The sequence below is a fragment of the Cryptomeria japonica genome, chromosome 3 (genome assembly GCF_030272615.1).
Source record: "Cryptomeria japonica chromosome 3, Sugi_1.0, whole genome shotgun sequence".
NCBI classification, from domain to species: domain Eukaryota; kingdom Viridiplantae; phylum Streptophyta; class Pinopsida; order Cupressales; family Cupressaceae; genus Cryptomeria; species Cryptomeria japonica.
Genome location: NC_081407.1, coordinates 396,392,659 through 396,413,660, shown reverse-complemented (window position 1 = coordinate 396,413,660; position 21,002 = coordinate 396,392,659).

Sequence of the window (21,002 nt, the reverse complement as noted above, 5' to 3'; positions counted from 1 at the left end):
TTTGTATGACCTGGTTTGTTGCAGTGATAGCAAACCATTCCAAGTGCTCTCCAAGGTCCATTATTCATGTTTCCATTCTTCCTTCTGCATGTTGCAGCAGTGTGACCATGACCATGAAAAATCATACATATTGCTCTCCATCCGGTTGCCACTTGATAGCCATCGCTCCCTGACTGATGACTATAGGTATTAAACCAGTTTGGGTTCCGGTTCCCAAAGGGTTCAGGAAAAACTCCTTGATTCCTTTGAGGATACCTTCCGGTATTGTGCATGACAGACTTGCATTCGAATGCTCTATGCCCAAACTTGTTGCATGCATAACAATTACCATTGAATCTATTGGATCTAGGCTTATTGTTTAGAAAATAAGGAAAATTATTGTAAGCCTTACTTCTACATACATTAGCAGTGTGTCCTTCCTTGAGACAGTTAAAGCAAATAGGTTTGAACTTTTGCTTACCTTTATCGTTTGATGTCAGTTGTTTCTTTGATGCTCCACTTTTTGTTCCAAAGGTATCACCTTCCTCATATTCAGAGAAACCAAGTCCATTGGTATTCTTTACCGGTTTAGCTGATTCAAGCTTCTGCTCTAGCTTGACAGAGCTCTTATTGAATTTGGTAGGTATTTCCTTTGACTCAGTGAGTTCTTTGGAAATGGCAGCATTGGATTCCTTCAAGGTTGCATTCTCAGAGATAGCCATGTTTAGTTCACCTTGCACTTCTTCTTTTTCCATTTTGATTTCATGAAGACGAGCAGTAAGTGCACTGAACTCTTGCTTCAGCTTGGAGATCTCATGATCTTTATCTTTTACTAGATCTTCAGCTTTCCTCCGGTTCTCAAGATCTTGACACATTCTGATAGTTAGGCCTTCAAGTTCCCTTCTTAGGTTGGCATTGGACTCATTCAGTTTTTCAAATTCTTGAATTAGGGCTTCCATGTCCGCTTCATTAGAAGAACTGTTTTCAGTTAGCTCCATCAGTTTTTCAGCATGCTCTCTTCTTTTTGCCTAAGAGGCCTTATATTTGACCATAAGTTCATCATAGGCTTGCTCAGACTGAGTGAGTCGATGAGTAAGCTCCCTCACAGAGTATTCCCCCATATCTCTTTCCAAGTGGTTAGACTTATAGAAATGTTGGCTCTGATACCAATTGATGAATACTAAGAGGGGGGGTGAATTAGTATACCAAAAAATACTGTACTTAAACACTTTAATAATCTAGCAATAAACTGGTAAAACAATTTAGCAAACAAACTGGTTAACACACATGCAAACCAAATAGAAAATAATGCATTCACCCACAGAAGCACAAACACCATAACACAAGAGATTTTGATGTGGAAACCCAAATGGGAAAAACCATGGTGAGATGAAACTCACAAGTAACTATCTGCAAAATAGTAACCAAATCGGTTAAGGTCAGACCGGTTAAGGTCATACAATATTTTTTACCAGAACAGATCCTGTTAGGAATCTCAATCTCTATTGAGAGATAAGTCAAATTAAAGACTACCTTGTGAGAGGATTTCAGATCCACAAATGTGAACCACCTTGTTAGAGGATTTACAAAGGCTTTTTTGGGCCTACCCGGTTAAGGGTTTCTGACTTGTCAAAGATGTGAGTAATCAACAAGTGAATGATCTAACAAATGGCATAGTTTGCTTGATTAGATCCATTGTAGCTCATAGCTAATGCATTTCAGCATTACTTCAGTCTTTAGTAACTCCTTACTCTATTACAACTCACAAACTTGATCTTCTCGGTTAAGATCACACATTCAAGAGCTCATCAACCACCTCAAACCCTATCAGCTACACACATACTAAAACCCTAGACATGATGTCCTTAAAAGGAATCTAATTTCATGTCGGTCCAATAGGATTACATTGCAAGTTCCTAGGTTCATTGTATCTAGACACATTTGATAACACAACACAAAATCATTGTCAAAGTGTCGGTGGATGGTAACTCATCACAAAAATATACCGATTGGTAACTCATCACAGAGTATTACCGGTTTGTCCAACTTTTCGGTTACCGGTTGGTGACTCAGAGTAATATCGGTTCAAACAGATTACTGGTTTACAAAAATTGAAGACTGGGAAAAAGATAATTGCCACTTCTGGCTCCTTTGCTCCGCTCCGCTTGAGATCCTTAAACCGCTTGATCTCTATATGCCGCTTGAGATCGGTAAACACTTTCTGCATAACAACAATAGTCTAAAGACTACAACATGATACCGGTTTGGAACAATTACCAGTTGAGCATAATTCATACATTCTTAGAGTGATCTCATAGCAAGTGTGTGTCCATCAATGACAATCACAACATAATCATCAAAATGCCAACAATATGTGTATGTTTGATAAGGATCTTCAGAAGAAGAGAGTGTCAGATGAAGCCTGGAATATTGTGAATCAATATGGTTTTATCTTTTTGCAATTCCAAACATTCACATATCTCAGAATTGGATGCTTTGATGGTGAGCCTTTCATGGTTCCTAGGTACCCATATGATAAAATCATTCTCATGGAGATGGCTCATCAGATGATAGTAGTACATGAGCACCAATCTAGAGCTCACAAGACTGGTCTTAAGTTCTCCATCACCATTGCGAGATATTCTATCAATTCTATATCTACAAGGGTCAATCCATGGAAGAGGAAATGAGGAGAGTAACAATGAAATTCTTTAAGGTTAGAAACCATTTTGACTACATGGGCGTGAAGAATAAAATCAAGAAAAGTTACACTCATGTTCATCAGATTGAGGATGTGTGGATTGATTATTGAACTGAATAAGATATCAAGAGACTTGACTACTGAAGAGGGGAAAATGGAATGAGAGGGTTAAATGATAAAAAAAACAATGAAATGAGCAAGAAACACTAAAACATCAAAAGATCATTTATACCTTTGCTATTTTACCTCTCCCTCGGGTTGAGCCTTCAGTGAAGTTGAATAACACCTCTCTTCAACTTTATTAGATGGGCTCCTTCTCAATGGATGTGGAATGCTCTCCAAATGCTCAACAAGGTAAGTGGATTATTGGATTAGATTTGGATGATGGATAAAAGGATTTGATAATGGAGGAATATGAGGACATGATAGAGGGGTGATTAGAAGAGGACGAGAGGAGAAAAGAGCAGCATAAGAATTCCATAGAAGATGTTGATTATTTGTGAGGAGAAGAGGCTCCAATTTATAGATTGGAGAAGGCCAATGGAGGGCCAAGATTGATTTGATCATGAAGGGTTGAGATTGATTTGAGATAAAAGGCATGGATCAAGGGTGCCTTGGGAAAATAAACAGGAATATAAAATTCCTTGGGAAAAGGGGGGAGAAATTTAAATTTCAAATGAGGAATTAAAAATTCCAAAATAAGGATGCATTGAGAGATTCAAAGAAATTTGAATTTATTTGAGAGACTCAATGTTGATGTGACATGAGTGGGAATTAAAAATTGAGGGATGATGATAAGCATGATTATGAGAGATTCTAGAAGGATTAATTAGGCTAATGGGATTAGGAAAAATGATTTGTAGGAATCACATGAATAGGTTAATTAATTAAAATTAATTAATTGAGTGGGTTTAGAGGAAATAATTATTGGAGGGGACTTTAGAAGAATAGGGGGAGAAATTATTTATTTGATAATTTTATTATTGGACAATAAGGATAACACAATTAAGTCAATTAATTATGTTGACAAGCTTAAATTAATTATATATTAATTTTAGGTGTCTACAACTACTATCGTCTGACAGTGGAACAAATTGAAAATTTAGATCTTGTTGATATTCCTGAGGATAACATCCTAGATCTTGTGTATGAAAAGAACAAAGTTGTTGATTCTCCTTTGCCCTTGATTCAATGTTATCAAAAGGAAAATACTTCAATAAGGACTAGGTTCCAAAATATCCTTGCTAATACTAGTGTTTGGTTGACCCAACAAGGTATTCAGTTAAAACCTTTCCAGACTAGATCCAAATATGACACTCTAGGACCTATGGGAAAGACTTCTGAATTGAGAAGGAATAATAGGCAGGATGTGACAACTTTGAAGGCACCAAGGTTCAAACTTACAAGAGGGAAATGTAAGAGTCAAGTGGAATCATCTACCCAAGAGACTCAAGCTGATGATGGAGCTGACGAAGAAGATGATGAGGGTGAGAAAGAAGATGAAGAAGAGCCAGAAAAGGGACAACAAAAAGAAGATTTTGATGAGGAGGGATTTCCAGAAATCCCTAGTACTTCCTAGTCTCAAGAGACACAAGAAGGTGTTCCTCCTACATCATATGATGCTACAGGTACAACTTCAATTTTAGTTTCTGACACTGTTCCTTTTGGTTCCACTATTTCATATTCATCTCAGGCTCCTATGATCTATGTCATTCCTTCCACAATTACCAGTGAGTCTTCCCTTGACACACCCCATGATAATATTGGAAGTGTTTTTATTCCCAATCTATCTAAGTTAACTTCTTCCATGCTGGAAGATTTTGATAAGTTTATATCACAAACTCCGCTTCCTCCTAAAGATTTTATTGTTCAAAATCCACCTACCATTGTTACCTCCACTCCACACATAGTTACCACAAGCATTTAGTCTCAAGAATTGGCTTCACAAGTGTTAACTGTTGGAGTGGATGACGATACACCTCCGCCACGTTGGCTAGTGTCCAACAATCTAAGAGAAAGAAACAAGTCATTTATTTCATGACTGATTTCTTTTGATTTTGGATTGTCCTCCTGACATAGGGAAGGAGTTTGGAACGTGAGATTCTTGGAAGGTTTCATCCTTTTGACTTGATGAGAAAGGATTTTGAATGAGACTCTCTAAATCATGACTTGGATTAGATTGGATTTGTGCTATGGATACCCCTTGGGAGATTGTGTTATTGGATAGAGATAGCGTGGATTGGTCTTGTGTAACCTCAGGGGATGATGAAATGGTGGATAAATGTGGCTGATTTGGAATTTGGTTGAAAGGGATTTGATTTTGGTTGAAAGGGGTATGATTTTGGTTGAATGAACTTTGATTTTGGTTAAATGAATTTTGATTTGGACTTTGGTTTAAAGGGGTTTGATTTTGGTTGAAAGAGGTTTGAATATTGGTTTGGTGTGAATTTTGATTTGGACTTTGATTGAATGGGGTTTGATTTTGGTTGAAAGAGGTTCGATTTTGGTTGAATGAAGTTCGATTTTGGTTGAAAGAGGCTTGATTTTGGTTGAAATTTTTTTATTTTGGTTGAACGAGGTACTTTGAGTGTTAGGTTGGAGTGAATTTTGATTTGGGCCTTGGTTGAATGGGGTTTGATTTTGGTTGAAAGAGGTTTGATTTTGGTTGAAAGAGGTACTTTGAATGTTGGGTTGATATGATTGGTATGATTTATATGTTTGGTTGAAAGAAGGTTGACATGACTCTAATGTTGGTTGAACTAAGGTAGGAATGATTTTGTTGAAGAGTGAAGGTTGGCATGTTTGAATGGTCTCACAAGAAGAAGAAGGTTGGTCTAATAATGATTCCCTCATGGTTATCATGTCCCTCATCATATTTTCTAACCAGCCCCTATGGTTACTAGGACTAGTCATGTCTCTCATTTGTTGTTGCAAAGTATTGATTTGTGGAGCTAATTTTTCTATGGATGGCAATAGAATAGGAAGGGAAGAGATGAATTCTTCACCTTCCCTATGAAATGCATAACGCCAATCCATGATGTTTGCTTGATTGGTTTGAACTTAAGATCACAACATGTAACATGTTCTCTTCATTTCTAGAATATTGCAAAAGTTTCATTTGATGTTGATGTTGACAAGCTTGTTTGCTGCAGGGTTTTGATCTTGTTGATATCAAAACTTGACTTTTTTGAGGGATTTGATCTTGTTGATGTTGAAACTTGGCTTTTTTTTTTAGGGATTTGATCTTGTTGATGTTGAAACTTGACTTTGTTGAGGGATTTGCTCTTGTTGATATTGATGTTGCGAAGACATAGTAGCAAGCAAAGAAAACAAGCTAAACTAAACAAAGAGAGAACTTATCTAAAGGACTTTTTCAAATCCTCATGAATGTTGAGATCTTTTTCAAGACCCCATTTTGTTTTCGATAGTATTTTGGCAATTCGATAGCACATCAAGAAGACTCTCCTAAAGAAAAAAGGTCACAACCCACATCTTGATACTTCGTCAGCTCAAACAACCCTGTCACACCCTAGGGTGCACCCATTTTTTTGCCTTTTTTGGGGAATTAGATCAAAGAAGATTTCTCCTCAATTGGTTTGTTATCCTGGGAGATATGTGGTGAGTGTCTTGGGGGTGGATTCTTCCCCACCCTTGCACTATGATAAAACAAGTGCCTGGTTACTGACTCAACTTGGATTCTAATTTCTATGGTGTTTAGACAGGGGTTCATTTGAGTGGTCACAATCAACAACGTTTTACACTCTGTTGAGGGAGGCCTCCCGGTCTGTAGAGGTTACCCTCTATAGATTTTAGCATACCATATAGGCACTGAGGGAGGCATAATGTCGTTGTGACAACATGTAATACTCGTCGCATATGCTTTTCATCACATACGCATTTATTTATAGTGGCTTGGATTAGTTGGCTTTAGCCATTGCCACTTAGGTCGTTCCCCTCTCACCGACCTTAATGACGCCCTAAGGGAAACTCGGGAGGGCAGGCGTTCTAAAATATTTAATTGCAAGAAATAAATAAAAGCATGAAAGAAGAGAGTCTGGTTTTCTGATCACCTATTGAAGGGGAGAGCATAATACCTATGCCTTTGAAAACATGAAAGACAAGGGTTCTTTTTTAATTTTTCATTGCAATGATTTTCTATTCTATTTGGAGATGTTGCTCCAAAAAAGCATGGGGTTCAATTTTAACCTTCACCGCAATTGTGAAATAAGAGACAAGTTTTTTTTTGGTTCATTTTACTTGCACCAAATTGAAATGTTTCTAAGCTACCCCTACAGAAAATAATGTTAGTCAGCACATGGTGCGCTACCCGGCCTAAATTTTCCAATTATAGAGTTTTTTTCCTTTTATAGACAGAAAGATGTTTTGATAAAAACCAGAACTGAAACAGAACAAAAGAAGAAAAACTTAATCTAACAACTGTGAATCACCTACACAACAAATGCGAATTGATATCAGATCAATTGCGAATTGATGTATCATCAATTGTGAATTATTGTTTAAGCAATTGCAATGTGATGACTGCTCAATTGCGAATTGATATAAGATCAATTGTTCACAGTAAAATTTAATTTAAAAAAAAATAAAATTATTTTTTAAAAAATAGAAGAAAAAGACAGAAGACAGAAGGGTTATTATGCAATGACATTGTCTCACACCACGTGAGCTATCATATCAATCTCATCGAAAAACTTGTACTTGGTTAAGAAATAGTGGATGTTTTTGTGATATTGAGAAATCTCCTCTTTTTCTTCAATCTCACGGAGCTCCCTTTCTGCCTTTAAGCTTCTTTGATATGTCCTTTGTTGTCTCCTATGTTATTTAGCCTTCCTTGCTCCTGAAATTCTAAAAGTCAGCTTTCCTGCCATTGGATTAAATACATCTTATATGCAGAAATTAAAATTTTCCAGAATTTGATGAAATTTCTGGGTTAGATGTGCAAGAGTAGATAATAAAGAAATGACACAAGACAATTTGATACATACATACATACATACATACATACATACATACATACATACATACATACATACATACATACATACATACATATATATATATATATATATATATATGTATGTATCTATGTATATTTTTTAGATAGAAGGAAAAGACAAAAGATAGAAGTTTTCACTCTTTTTGATATTATTTTTCCTCCACTTGGCACCTGCAATCTCGAAAGTTAGCATGCTTCACGTTAGGTTCACCAAATGTACTCAGGCAGTAAATAAGCGTAAATTGCATAACACACACACACACACAAATATATATATATATATATATATGTATGTATGTATGTATGTATGTATGTATGTATGTATGTATGTATGTATAGATATGTGTATATGCGTATATGTGTATACATACATATATATACATGCATACATACATAGATATATACATGCATACATACATATATGCATACATACATACATACATATATGCATACATATATACATATATACATACAAATATATATACATATTAATATATGTATATGTATATATATACATATATGTATATGTATATATATACATATATGTATGTATATATATTTTGTAGACAGAAGGAAAAGACAGAAGATAGAAGTTTTCTCTCTTTTAGATATTATTTTTCCTCCACTTGGCACCTGCAATCTCGAAGTTAGCATGCTTCACGTTGGGTTCACCAAATGTACTCGGGCAGTAAATAAGCGTAAATTGCATAATCAGATATCAAAGAGCGAATCACAATTCTAATCTAATCAATATTACTCCTAAATGACAATAGAATAATGCAATATAAATTGAATTGAAAGAATGATCTATTTAAAACTCCCTCAATTGAAATAGAAAGGATTACATTGCTCTTCTTCATTGTTATTGATGTAGGTGGCTCTCATGTATTGCACTTGATTTCCTGCATAAGATGGACAACAATTTTGAAGACTCTGATTATGTGATTCTCAAAATCTAGATTGAAATGAGAAAATGATGTTGAATTTATAGATTTTCAGCACAAAGGGGGTGAGAAATAGAACTCAAGTGTTGATTGGGAGACAACTGAAATTGATTGATCAGTTAACAAAGTTGATTGATTTGTTAACTCATTTGATTGAGTAGTCAACTGGATTGATTGGAGAGTGAACTGAATAGATGGATTAGTAAACTCATTTGATTGATTAGTGAACTGAATAGACTAGGGAGATGACTAAATTGACGGATTAGAAGACTGAATTGATGAATTAGTCATAAAAAGTTGATTTTGAGTTAAAAAAGATGATTGATGAGTTAACTGATTAGATGACTGATTTGATCAATCAGTTTTGATTTAGCATGTGTTGTAGGAATTTGAAATTGAATTTGATTTTCATTTTCAATTGGGATTTAAATTTGGTCATTCGAATGTTGAAATGTACATGAAATTAACTGAAATTTAGATTTGGGGAAATGTGAATTTGATGATATGAAATTAGATGAAATGAAGTGAAATTAGGTGAAATTCGAATTTGGGGAAATATGAAATGAAATTAGATGAAATTAGTTGGAATTATAATATGGGGAATTGGAGGATTTTAATTAATTAATTTAAATGAAATCATTTAAACTTAGAAAACATAATTAATTAAATAATAAAGATTATTTAACTAAGGAAAATGTCGCAATTAATTAAATAAATGATATTTAATTAATAATTAAGATATGGTTAACTAATTAAAATGATTTGAGAATAGAAATAGAATAATTATAAGTGTTGAAGGGCGACGATTAGAATAAATAGTTAGTTTAATCAAATAATTAAAGAATTACTTAATTAATTAGACGAATAATTAGTGTAGAATTAATGAGACATTTTTAGGTGTCTACAACATCTTCTATAATTCCATTTCACCTTGAGGAAAGGATAAATAATAAAATACAATGCACACACTCAAATGATTGGATCCCCACATCCGATACGCCAACTCTTTGTGGTATAGAAATTTCTAATATGGAGGATATTTATCTTTGGTAAGAGGTTCTGAATGTTTTGTTATAAATCAGAGACCTTAATGCATTAATTTCTTATTTTTTATTATAAATGCAATTGTCCTTTGTGATGGTCCTTAATGAGATTCATGCCATTTTTACAAGATTTGAAACATCATCATATCCATTGCCAAGAGTTGTCAAAATTTGTTGCCATATAGATTCTTATCTACCAAATCCATTCATCGTTCATTCCACAAACCTTTGTAGTGCTAGTTTCCCTATGCTTTAATGCATCTTCCATATGCTGCTCTTTGTGTATTTTAGGACAATGAAGATATTCCCAAGGAGGGTTTTCCCTACTCCCAACCTCTTATGTATTTTTTATTATGTCAGCAAGTTGTCTCTTCATGTGTTATTTATGTTTGAGAGCATGGAAAAAGGATTGAGTCTATCAAGATCCTGCTTGATTTAAATGATAAACATCCTAATTATGGAAGTTTTTGCTTGAAAATATTTAGGAGGTCTGACAAAGGTGGGAATAAGCAGGATGTGATGAAGTTGAAAAATGAGTCATCTTCTAGTTGGATAATGGTTCAAACTAATGCTCAATTCTTCCCTCAAGTCATCATTGAAAATTGATATGAGAGATTTGTAATAAGTTGAAGAAAATGGTTTAGAGATGTAGCAACAAAGCTACAGTTTCTAGGTTCAATCTAAGCAAAGGTCCCAATGAGTCACCAAAAGTTGTAGACTCCATCTACAACTAAATTGGGTCGAGCTCTGATTGAAATAGCAATGAACCAATGGATTCTTTTTCACTCATTTAGGGTGTGTGGCCTATGATCTCCAAAATACAAAAGGGTTTGTCTTTGTCACGTGTGTGAAGTACGATACCTGCAGCTGCAACACAAACACTCAATAGATCATTACAAGCATGGTTAGCAAATTGAAATCAAACGAAAGATAAACCATGACAAAGCGACCTATCACCTCCTAAGAGATGTGAGTGTGGATTTTCTCTCAAATTTAGATGAGCAATCCCAGTGACTTGACTACACCAAGACGGAGGATTTAAAATGATATGATGTGCAAGCTAGATGAATATATGATTGTGCTAGATTGATCCAAGAAGCTAATTATGCTAATTATATGCATGAGTATGATAAATGATGATGCAAGTAAACTAGATGAGATTAATTATGCTATATGATAAACAATTATGCTAGAATATGATCAAATTAAGCTAGATCTCAGATGCAATTGCCTATAATAACAATGCTTAAATGAAACAAGATGGGATATGCCAATAATAACAATGCTTGAAATGATATGAGATGGGATGTGCCTATAATAACAATGCTTAAATGATGTGAGATATGGGATCCTTTGTGCTCCAAAATGGGGGATATTTATAGGATTTCCAAGGCTAGGGGTGAGGTGGCAGGAATCAATGGTCAAGATTGAATATGAAGATATCAAGGGTCAAATTGGAGGAGGTTGGAGAAGAGGTTGGAGGGAGGGACACTTGTCATCTCCGTGGTGACAAGTGTCAAGGAGCCTTGCTCATAAGAGGGCAAGTGTCCAAGTGAAGAGACATGTGGCATAAGTGTCATATGTCTCGAGGGGAGAATATCCAACCCATAGGAGGTTAGGATAAGGAGGTTATGATGAGGAGGTTAGGATAGGGTTAGCTAAACCCAAGATTAGGTGGAATGGGTTAGGTTAGGGGATGGTTAGATTAGGTGGTTAGAAGTTAGGAGGCATGTGGGGAATTTGAATTTAAAAATTCAAATAATAGGAAAAGGCTAATTAACTTTCAACAACTCATAAATTGATTTGTTTTAATTAATTAGGGGATTAGAAGAAATGAATTAAATGGGGGGAGGATTAATTAATTCAAATTAATAATCAAAGGGGACTATTGAAATGAACTTATTAAATAAATCCTTAGATTTATTAATAAGCAGGTGAATGGGGAAATTCAATCAAATTGCTAGTGAATTCAATTAAATTGGGAAGGGGGATTAATTAAATAATTGCTTATTTAATTAATTATCTTCAGACCATTTTTAGGTGTATACATTTTGCCCCTCTTTGAAGCGAGGTGTGATGATGCGTTGATTCAAAGAATAATCTCATTTTGATGATGTTGATGTAATATTGGTTCGATAGGATGCCCCAGACATTGATTGCTAAATTGCGGTATGATGATGCCCCCTTGAGAGATCAATTGAGATGATTGACCTTTGGTGGAGTGTTTGAATCGTTGCGAAATTGATTTCCCGATTAGAAATGATTCGATTTCTGCAACATTGATTGATAAAAGTGCGAGTTATTCAATCCCGGTGATGTGGTTCTCGATGTGATGATTGATAGAGCTTGATTGAATTGATAAGATTGATTAAATTGATGAGATCGAGATCTAGTCTGGTTTTAGGAATGACACCTCCTGTACAAGACAAAGATGATCAAAGCATCTGGTTTCAATAACGATATGTCCCGTATAAGACATGATCAAAACGTCTGGTTCCAGGAAAGATACATCTTGTATAAGACATGATAGGATGGATCATATGAGATCGATTGATAGAATTGATAAAATTGATTGGATAAAGAACTGACATTTTGTTGATAGCATGTTGCAAGAAGATTCAGATATGCCGATGTTGGCATATTCGAGGGAGTATCATAAGATTCACTTTGAGTCGACAATATTTGGAGAGATATGAGTCATCATTCCAATTGTGTATGCATCTATGATGATACATTGATGATTCTTGTGATAGATTTGGCCTTGACTAAGATGAGATTTTGTGATCCTATGCATGAATGAAATGCAAGCTAAATGCAAAAGCTAAGATCAGACCATTCACTGGGTTATTGTGTTTTGTCATCATTGAGCTTTTATTAAAATGTGGGAAATGAGTGCGAACGTCGATAGTATAATTGAACCATGATGTCTTGAGCACTACTTTCCTAGATTTTGAATGGCAAGTTAGCACAAGCATCGAGGTATAATTTAACCAAGATGATGTTAGTGTTGCTTGCGTAAAACATGCAGTATTAACCATTTCTATATGCAAATCAGAAATGTCTTCGATGACACTCTGATGATCATGTCCTGAGAAAAATTTACACATATTTATGATTAATTTACAGTCAGCAGACAAGAAAAATATCATGTTCCATCCTTCTTCCTCTAGTTAGAGACATCCTGGAGTCACTCAGAAATTAGGATAGCGAAAATCAATATATAAAAGTTGAACAATCATTGATTAAAGTGCTAAAATCATTAGGCAAAATATATCATCCATTGAAAAGTGTGTGTCGTGCTTAGACTGACATGTGATAGGTTTGATGGTTGATAATTTGATCTCATGTTCGACGTTGGATGCGTCTCAGTTTCGCTTGACAAGAGTTGCCTAACTATTGTTCTACCTATTTGATTAAGCTCAAAATGATTGAAACTTTTGTCCCCAGCTAGGTGCAGGATTTTGCCCCAAGCCTAAAAACAAATTTATTATGATAAACCCAATGATACAAACCATGGTGAGAAATCACCTGTGAGGCCTATGTATGTACAAAGGCTTATTATCTTTTCATCCTTTGTTTGATAATCATCATTGATTTGATTAATGACGAGCTGAGAGTCTCCAAAGACCTGTATCTATGTAATGTTCCACTCAATGGCCATTTTGATTCCTGTGACCAAAGTTTCATATTCTGCTATGTTATTGGTACATGGAAAGCTCAATTTGTATGTCTTTGGAATTGTATGACCTTGTGGCGTGATGAATAGAATGCTTGCTCATGATCCATGCTATGTTCCATTATTGATTCCTGCTCTTGGACTGACATTCAAGTGATGCATTATAAGATTTGGATCTAACCCTTGAATGTCTGCATATGACCAAGCAAAATTAATTTTCCATATTTTGAAGAGTTCCAAATATTTTTGCCTTTCGTGTCCCGATAGAGAGGTTGTTAACTACCTATGTTGGTTCTATTAGGATAGATGATCTCTCTTGATAAAATTCAAGTAAGGTGTCAAATCTCCCATCTTCTAGCGCCTTGAGGAGGTTTTCACCGTTAGATGCGTCCTTTCTTTTTACTTTTTCTCGGTCTAATGTTGCCAATAAATGGTTTTCAATATTAGACCTGATATTGTTTTCTTTATTTTCACTTTTGCAACTGAGAGATTTGGCACCCACTTGACTTGAAGATACGTTAGTGAAATACCTGGTGGAAGTTGTTGTGGGTTCGATTATATTAAGATATAAGGATATGGCAAGGTCATTAGGAAAGGTATCAACGGCAGTATGTCTTTCATTTTCCCAGTCAATAAGGTCATGATGGATTAAGGGTAAAGGATCCTCAGGTTTAATTGTTTCAAAGATATTAGGGGTCATGACAGAGATGTCAGAGTTTTCAATATCTATGTCAATGTCTAGAATGATACTCTCATCAGAATGACCTCTTGCAAGTAGTTCCTGATCATCCTCAATTAAATTCAAGTCAACCGAATGTGATTTTAATTCAAGTGGGCTAGTTCCTAACGTTTGCCCTGCATATGCATGAACTACATCAACACCTACATCTTCTTCTTCCCTTTCAATTACAAGTTGCTCTTGTCTGTTATCATATTCATCTTTTTGTTGCCTAGAAGATGTGTCCTCTTATAGAGTAACTTGTCCATACCCTAAGCCTGATTTGTTTGTAGCCTGATGAGTATGAGGCTGTAAAGGTTCTGAGATTCCTTCTTTTCTTTTTCCTATAGGACCCGCTCCAGTGTATCCAATTTTCTAAAGGATGCTAAATCCTTTTTCATATTTTTTGGTAGGTATTCTGCCATTATTGATCTTTTGTTGGACTTCTTCGTCCTTGTATAGCCATTGTAGCACATCTTTGTCTTCTATTTCTTTAGATAATGTCCTAGCACTAATAAATGCTCCATCAAATATAGGAAAAATTTTCACAATGGGTTGTTGTTTAGAGTTTGATGGTTTTTCATAAGATTGAGGAGAAAGTAGTATCTGTGATAGTGAATATTCTTCATTCCCTCAATCTCTTAGCTGTATTTGCTTTTCCATGCTTGACAAAATTGAAGCAAATGATTTTTCCTCAGATTGTGTGCTTGAAGATGATGCCTCCCTATTATGAGGAACAATGACCTCTTGAGCTGGTTTTAGGTTACTACAACACTAGAATGGATTTTAATTTGCTGAGATCGTGATTTCCTGCCCACTATAGGGAAATTTCAGGCATTGATGATATGTTGACATAATAGCTTGAATGTCATGTATCCATGGTCTTCCCAAGAGTATGTTGTATAATAAGTCCAAGTCTAGAACTTGGAATGATGTGTATTTCTGTAAAGGTCCCGCTCTGATGGGTAATATCACAATTCCTTTAGAGGAACGCTCCTCTTCATCATATGCTTTGATTGTGATCTTTTTCCAAGGATCAACTGCATCTTCAGAATAACCTAGAGCACAGACAAGACTCAATGAGCAAATATTTAAGCCAGCTCCCCCATCTATTAGGACACGTTTAACGAGCGTCTTATGAATAAGGACTTCAATTTACAAGGAAGCGTTATGCGGATGTTGCAAGGAATCAATGCTTGGATATGAAGGAGATGGGTTTTGAATATGATCCTATGAAATAGGTTTGATGTCCATTATGGATATCCCTTGGGGAACTTCATCCTTGGGTGTATTGTTTGGTGAGGATGCTATGGAAGGTTCTTGCAAGTTTTCAAGAGGTGTAGGAATATATGCCTTTGGAGAGTCAATTTTCTTATGGGGGGATGAGCCATTGCTAGACATAGGTGCACGATTTTGATCTTCCTCAGAAAAATCCCTTAGGGATCTCTTTAAGAGTTGCATAAAAGAACCACCTTTCTTTGGAGATGCATTTGAATCTTTGTGAGGTTTTGACATAGTTGGATTTTGATTTTGGGCTTGTTTGATTTCTCTGATATGTTTACCTATTATGTCTTCTTCTTGTATTTTGCTTTGGTATTCCATGTTTCTATGATCTTCAACTATTTCAAATATTTCTATTTTTGTTTCTTCGATCTTATGTCTCTGTGCTCTAGTTAAAACAGGCATACACGTGTGTTGAATATTGTGCAAGGATTCAATTGTCTAAGAGGTGTTTCGATAAGTGACCAACTGTCAACGTAGATACGATAGAGTGGTATGACACGAAAAGATAATTCAAGTATTTGTAGATTTGTAAGTTTTTCAATCTTCGGTTTGGAGTGCAATGATGATGATTTTGATAAAACCAAGTCCAATAGGAACAATATATCCTACGATGTGGGACAAGGTTATCCTGATCAAACATTGTAATTTTGCGATAGAGGATGGTAGATCTTGATGAGAAACTATGTTTTGAGTGATCAGTTTATCAAAGAGAGTGATAATGCACTTTGAGATGTTAGATCTTGAACTTGTTGAAGGTGAATACTTGAAGATCTTGGGGTGTCTAGTTCTAGAATCTGATTTGACAGAAGATAACTTGACTGAGCGAACCAAGAAGACAACTTAAGCACAAAATGATAGATATCAGATGTATACGCTCACTGTAAATTGACCAAGCAAACATGACAGATCTAGAAAAGACAATGCAATAAGACAAATCTGAACTGACAGAGATAGAAATTCGTACAACAGTTTACACAGTCCTAGACGACAATTCATATAGAACCATATGATAAAGTAGGAATCTCGTACGACAATTCCTACAGAACCAGATGACAACTGATAACCAAAAATATTTTGTTGATTTGACTCATACGACAATTAACACAAAACATGACAATAAACTAGCTTTCTCGTACGATAAACTAGAAAACTCGTATGACTGGGGAGAAAGAAGAGACAAAATTTTGAATTTGACAATGATGTTTGATGTTTTGATTATGTTTTCCAGTTTTAGATGTCTGAGTTTTTGTTTTAGGGATGAAAACACCGCAAACACGCAATATGATAAGTGACCTTGAGCACAACACGCTAAATCCTAAGGACGTTGGCTGAGAGAGAAAACATTTGCTTGCAAACTTAGGTGCACACCCAATAGCTAATCAAAATATGGTTGTTGAATCGCAACACTGTATTAACCGAATCAAAACGCTAATGGGGGCACGATATGGAAGGTGTCTTGGGAGAGTTACTATCTCTCTTGCACAAAGACTATCCCCCTTTTGGAGGTGAACCAAGTAGCTTCTATCTTAGGGTTTGTAGTAAGGATTTTTGTTTGGAATTACCCCTTGTAGTCGCGCAAGCGCGATTGAGGCCTATAGCCCAATAAGGTACCAAAACAAGAAGTAGTCAGGCAAGTGTGATTGAGACCGCAAAGCCCTACTAAATGTTCGATATGAGAGATCTCAAAAGAGAAAACTCAAATAATCCCATCCTCTGAGACTTTAATCTCGAGAGGCCTATTTTTCAGAGTGAGTCAGAAAGCTTAGATCTAGTTGTACTCACTTGGGTCGTTCTCACAAGGTGATTACTTTTTCGCACTGTGACAGACCCGCTAAAGGTATTCAAATCTCAAACATAGAAGTGCTTCAAGGGTCAGGATTTCTGATTGTCCAAATGGACAACATCATACTCTCCTACCTTTTAGACAACTTCTCAGACACATAAAACAAGATGTTCATAACCCAATAGCAATTTAAGTGTGTCTAGAAAACTTCAAGAAGACACAAAGTTTGGTTGAGCTTCCTTTAGGCAACCTCCAAAACAAGTACATTAGTAATCATGTTGTTTTGATGGATTGAATTTCTTTGGCAAGCGTAATCTTCGATAATCATCCTGCAAAAACCAGTTAGGTTGCTAGAAAACTCACAAACAGACCAAGGTTAGCATTAGTAAAATCAAATTTCAAGCACAAAAACCCTTAAAATGCAAATTGTTTTGAAAAACCAGAAGCAGAAAATCGTACGAGTATCTTCACCTGATAGTACAAGTATTCCCACATACCCGTATGAGTGCACAAAGAAACTCATACGAAACTGTAAAGGTACTCGTACGAGATTCTAAAGAAGGCACAACCAGAAACCCGTGAGATTGAAGATTTGATGATGAGAGAGGCCAAGAAATGAGATTTTCAGCCCCACGGTGGGTGCCAAAATGTCGTGTGTGTGAAGTAGGATACCTGCAGTTGTAACACAAACACTCCATATATCATTACAAGCATGGTTAGCAAATTGAAATCAAATGAAAGATAAACCATGACAAAGCGACCTACCGCCTCCTAAGAGATGCGAGTGTGGATTTGCTCTCAGATCTAGATGAGTAATCCCAATGACTTGACTACACCAAGACAGAGGATTTTAAATGATATGATGTGCAAGCTAGATGAATGTATGATTGTGCTAGATTGATCAAAGAAGCTAATTATGCTAATGATATGCATGATTATGCTAAATGATGATGCAATTAAACTATATGAGATTAATTATGATATATGATAAACAATTATACTAGAATATGATAAAATTAAGCTAGATCTAAGATGCAATTTCCTATAATAACAATGCTTAAATGAAATGAGATGGGATATGCCTATATAAAAATACTTGAAATGATATGAGATGGGATATGCCTATAACAACAATGCTTAAACGATATGGATATGGGATCTTTTGTGCTCCAAGATGGGAGATATTTATAGGATTTCCAAGGCCAGGGGTGAGGTGGCAGGAATCAATGGTCAAGATTGAATATGAAGATATTAAGGGTCAAATTGGAGGAGGATGGAGAAGAGGTTGGAGGGAGGGACACTTGTCATCTCTGTGGTGACAAGTGTCAAGGAGCCTTGCTCATAAGAGGGCAAGTGTCCAAGGGAGGAGACAAGTGGCATAAGTGCCATGTGTCTCAAGGGGAGAATATCCAACCCATAGGAGGTTAGGATAAGGAGGCTATGATGAGGAGGTTAGGATAGGGTTAGCTAAACCAGGATTAGGTGGAATGGGTTAGGTTAGGGGATGGTTAGGTTAGGTGGTTAGAAGTTAGGAGCCATGTGGGGAATTTGAATTTAAAAATTCAAATAATATGAAAAGGCTAATCAACTTTCAACAACTCATAAATTCATTTGTTTTAATTAATCAGGGGATTAGAATAAATGAATTAAATGGGGGGAGGATTAATTAATGTAGATTAACTAATCAAAGGGGACTATTGAAATGAACTTATTAAATAAATCCTTAGATTTATTAATAAGCAAGTGAATGGGGAAATTCAATCAAATTGCTAGTGAATTCAATTAAATTGGGAAGGGGGATTAATTAAATAATTTCTTATTTAATTAATTATCTTCAGACCATTTTTAGGTGTATACAGTCTTCGTTCCCACTATGTACCAGCTTCTCGCTTTCCCTCACATTGATAATCTGCACATTTGCACAAGGCCTCGCCTACTCACCATGTAAGGTTCTCATGCTATTTCTAAGAAAATTCTCAACTCAAACAAGTCTCGTGACAAAACGCTCCACGTGGAGGCTTTGGAGATGCAAAGAATGAACAAATCTCTTGCTTGCAAACTTAAACTCAAACACAAAACAATGAAGTGAGGTCAAAGACTCTCAACCACAAAATAAATATTCAGATTGTCATAATAAACAAGCTTACATTCTTTTCATATCTACAAGGATACAAATTACAATATCTCAAAGAAAAAATTTGAATCTTTTTATAGAACTAGCCATCTTATTGGTCTCGCAAAGTATGTTAGCTTTGTAACTCCTCATAGATTCACACTCTATCCTCTGTTTTGTCTGCAATACCCTCTTAAATAGATTTCATTTTGTTCTCTTTTTCTGCTAATCCTCAACTACCCATCCTAAAATTTGTAGCTCCTTTAGCTCTCACAAAATACTCTCCAACTTGGTCATAGTCTTCCTTCTCGCTTTACATCCACACACACAAATTCAACTTCACCTCTACTTTCTATTGCACTCTCTATAAATATTTATAAATGGGTTGCTTTCCACTAGCATTTATAAATATTTATTTATAAGTGGAAAGTGTCACTTATTGACCAAGCGGAGGAGTGAGAATATTTTAAGCACAAAGTTAAATGTAGGCACACCATTAGCTGATGAAAGCAAAAATGAACCTCGACGCATCGTGTGATTGAAGCAGGAAGAAGGTGTCGGAAATACAAAAAGAAACTTCGTGCCCAAACCATTTTGATAAAAAAATATGAGAAATATAGGTGGTGCCCATGCAATGTGTTTGGGAAAAAGTAATAATAATGCAAAAATACCTCATGCGAAAGCAATTACAATGGCCGCTATGATAAGATTAGCATGTGATAGATATGTAGACACACATTCAGTTGCAAAAATCATCCATTTTCTTTAGAAATAAATTCTATTTAAGCCCATGGGTATTCCTATAATAGGGGTTCAACACTTTTGAATCATTCTTAGAAGAAAATGAAAATATTCTTTGAGCTAAGTAATTTGTAGCTGTGATATGACCTTAGTATTTTTTTTCTTAGATAAAGCATGGGACGCTGTCTTTGTTTTGACTTTTGTTTCTTTAGTTTAAGTAGATATGTTCTATGTCTCTTTGATATGGAAGTGGTTATTGCATGCTCAATTCAACTTTTCTCTTTCCTAGTTAATATGTGAATTATGGACCATGTGAGATCTTTACTTTTCCATTTTCTTCAGGTTGGGAATTAGACTATGCTTTTTTAGTAAATGAAATCAAAGAATGGTTAATTATTGTGCAAATCCGTAAGGATCCATATGTTTCTATTGAGCTTTGGAAAGTTCTTCTCATGGGGGGATCTGAATGTTATACCCTATGTCAGTGTAACTTTGTCTATTTTGTTCTCCTCTCAACAATGAAGGGTTGTGTTTCGATGTGCTCGTTCCCAAGAACTAATGTTTTCTTATGATTTTCATAAAAGGGGATTTAAAGTGTTGTAAAAGATTTGCATTTGTGTTTCACCTTAATTCAGTTATTTTTCATGTTATCCTCCTTTCCTTTTTCCACCTCCTTCTGGAAATGAATGGTCGGCTTCTAAAATCTAAGAGGTTGTTTCACATACTACAATTAGGTCCCACGTCTATGAAATTTCTGGATTGCCCTACTTAAAGCACAATCTTTTTAGGGATCAACACAATACAAAGTATATGTGAGAAAATGTTGTTTCATGGCACAATACTTCATAAAAAATGGAAGAACTGATTGAAAAATAAAGTCTTCAAGGCTACGGCTTATGTTGTGAAACAACTTGTTGCAATAAAGGAACACGTGTTTGAGAGAAAATGATAATTGTTACATCAATATTGTTGGGTCAAACCTCCTTGGGCATCCAACTTTAATATA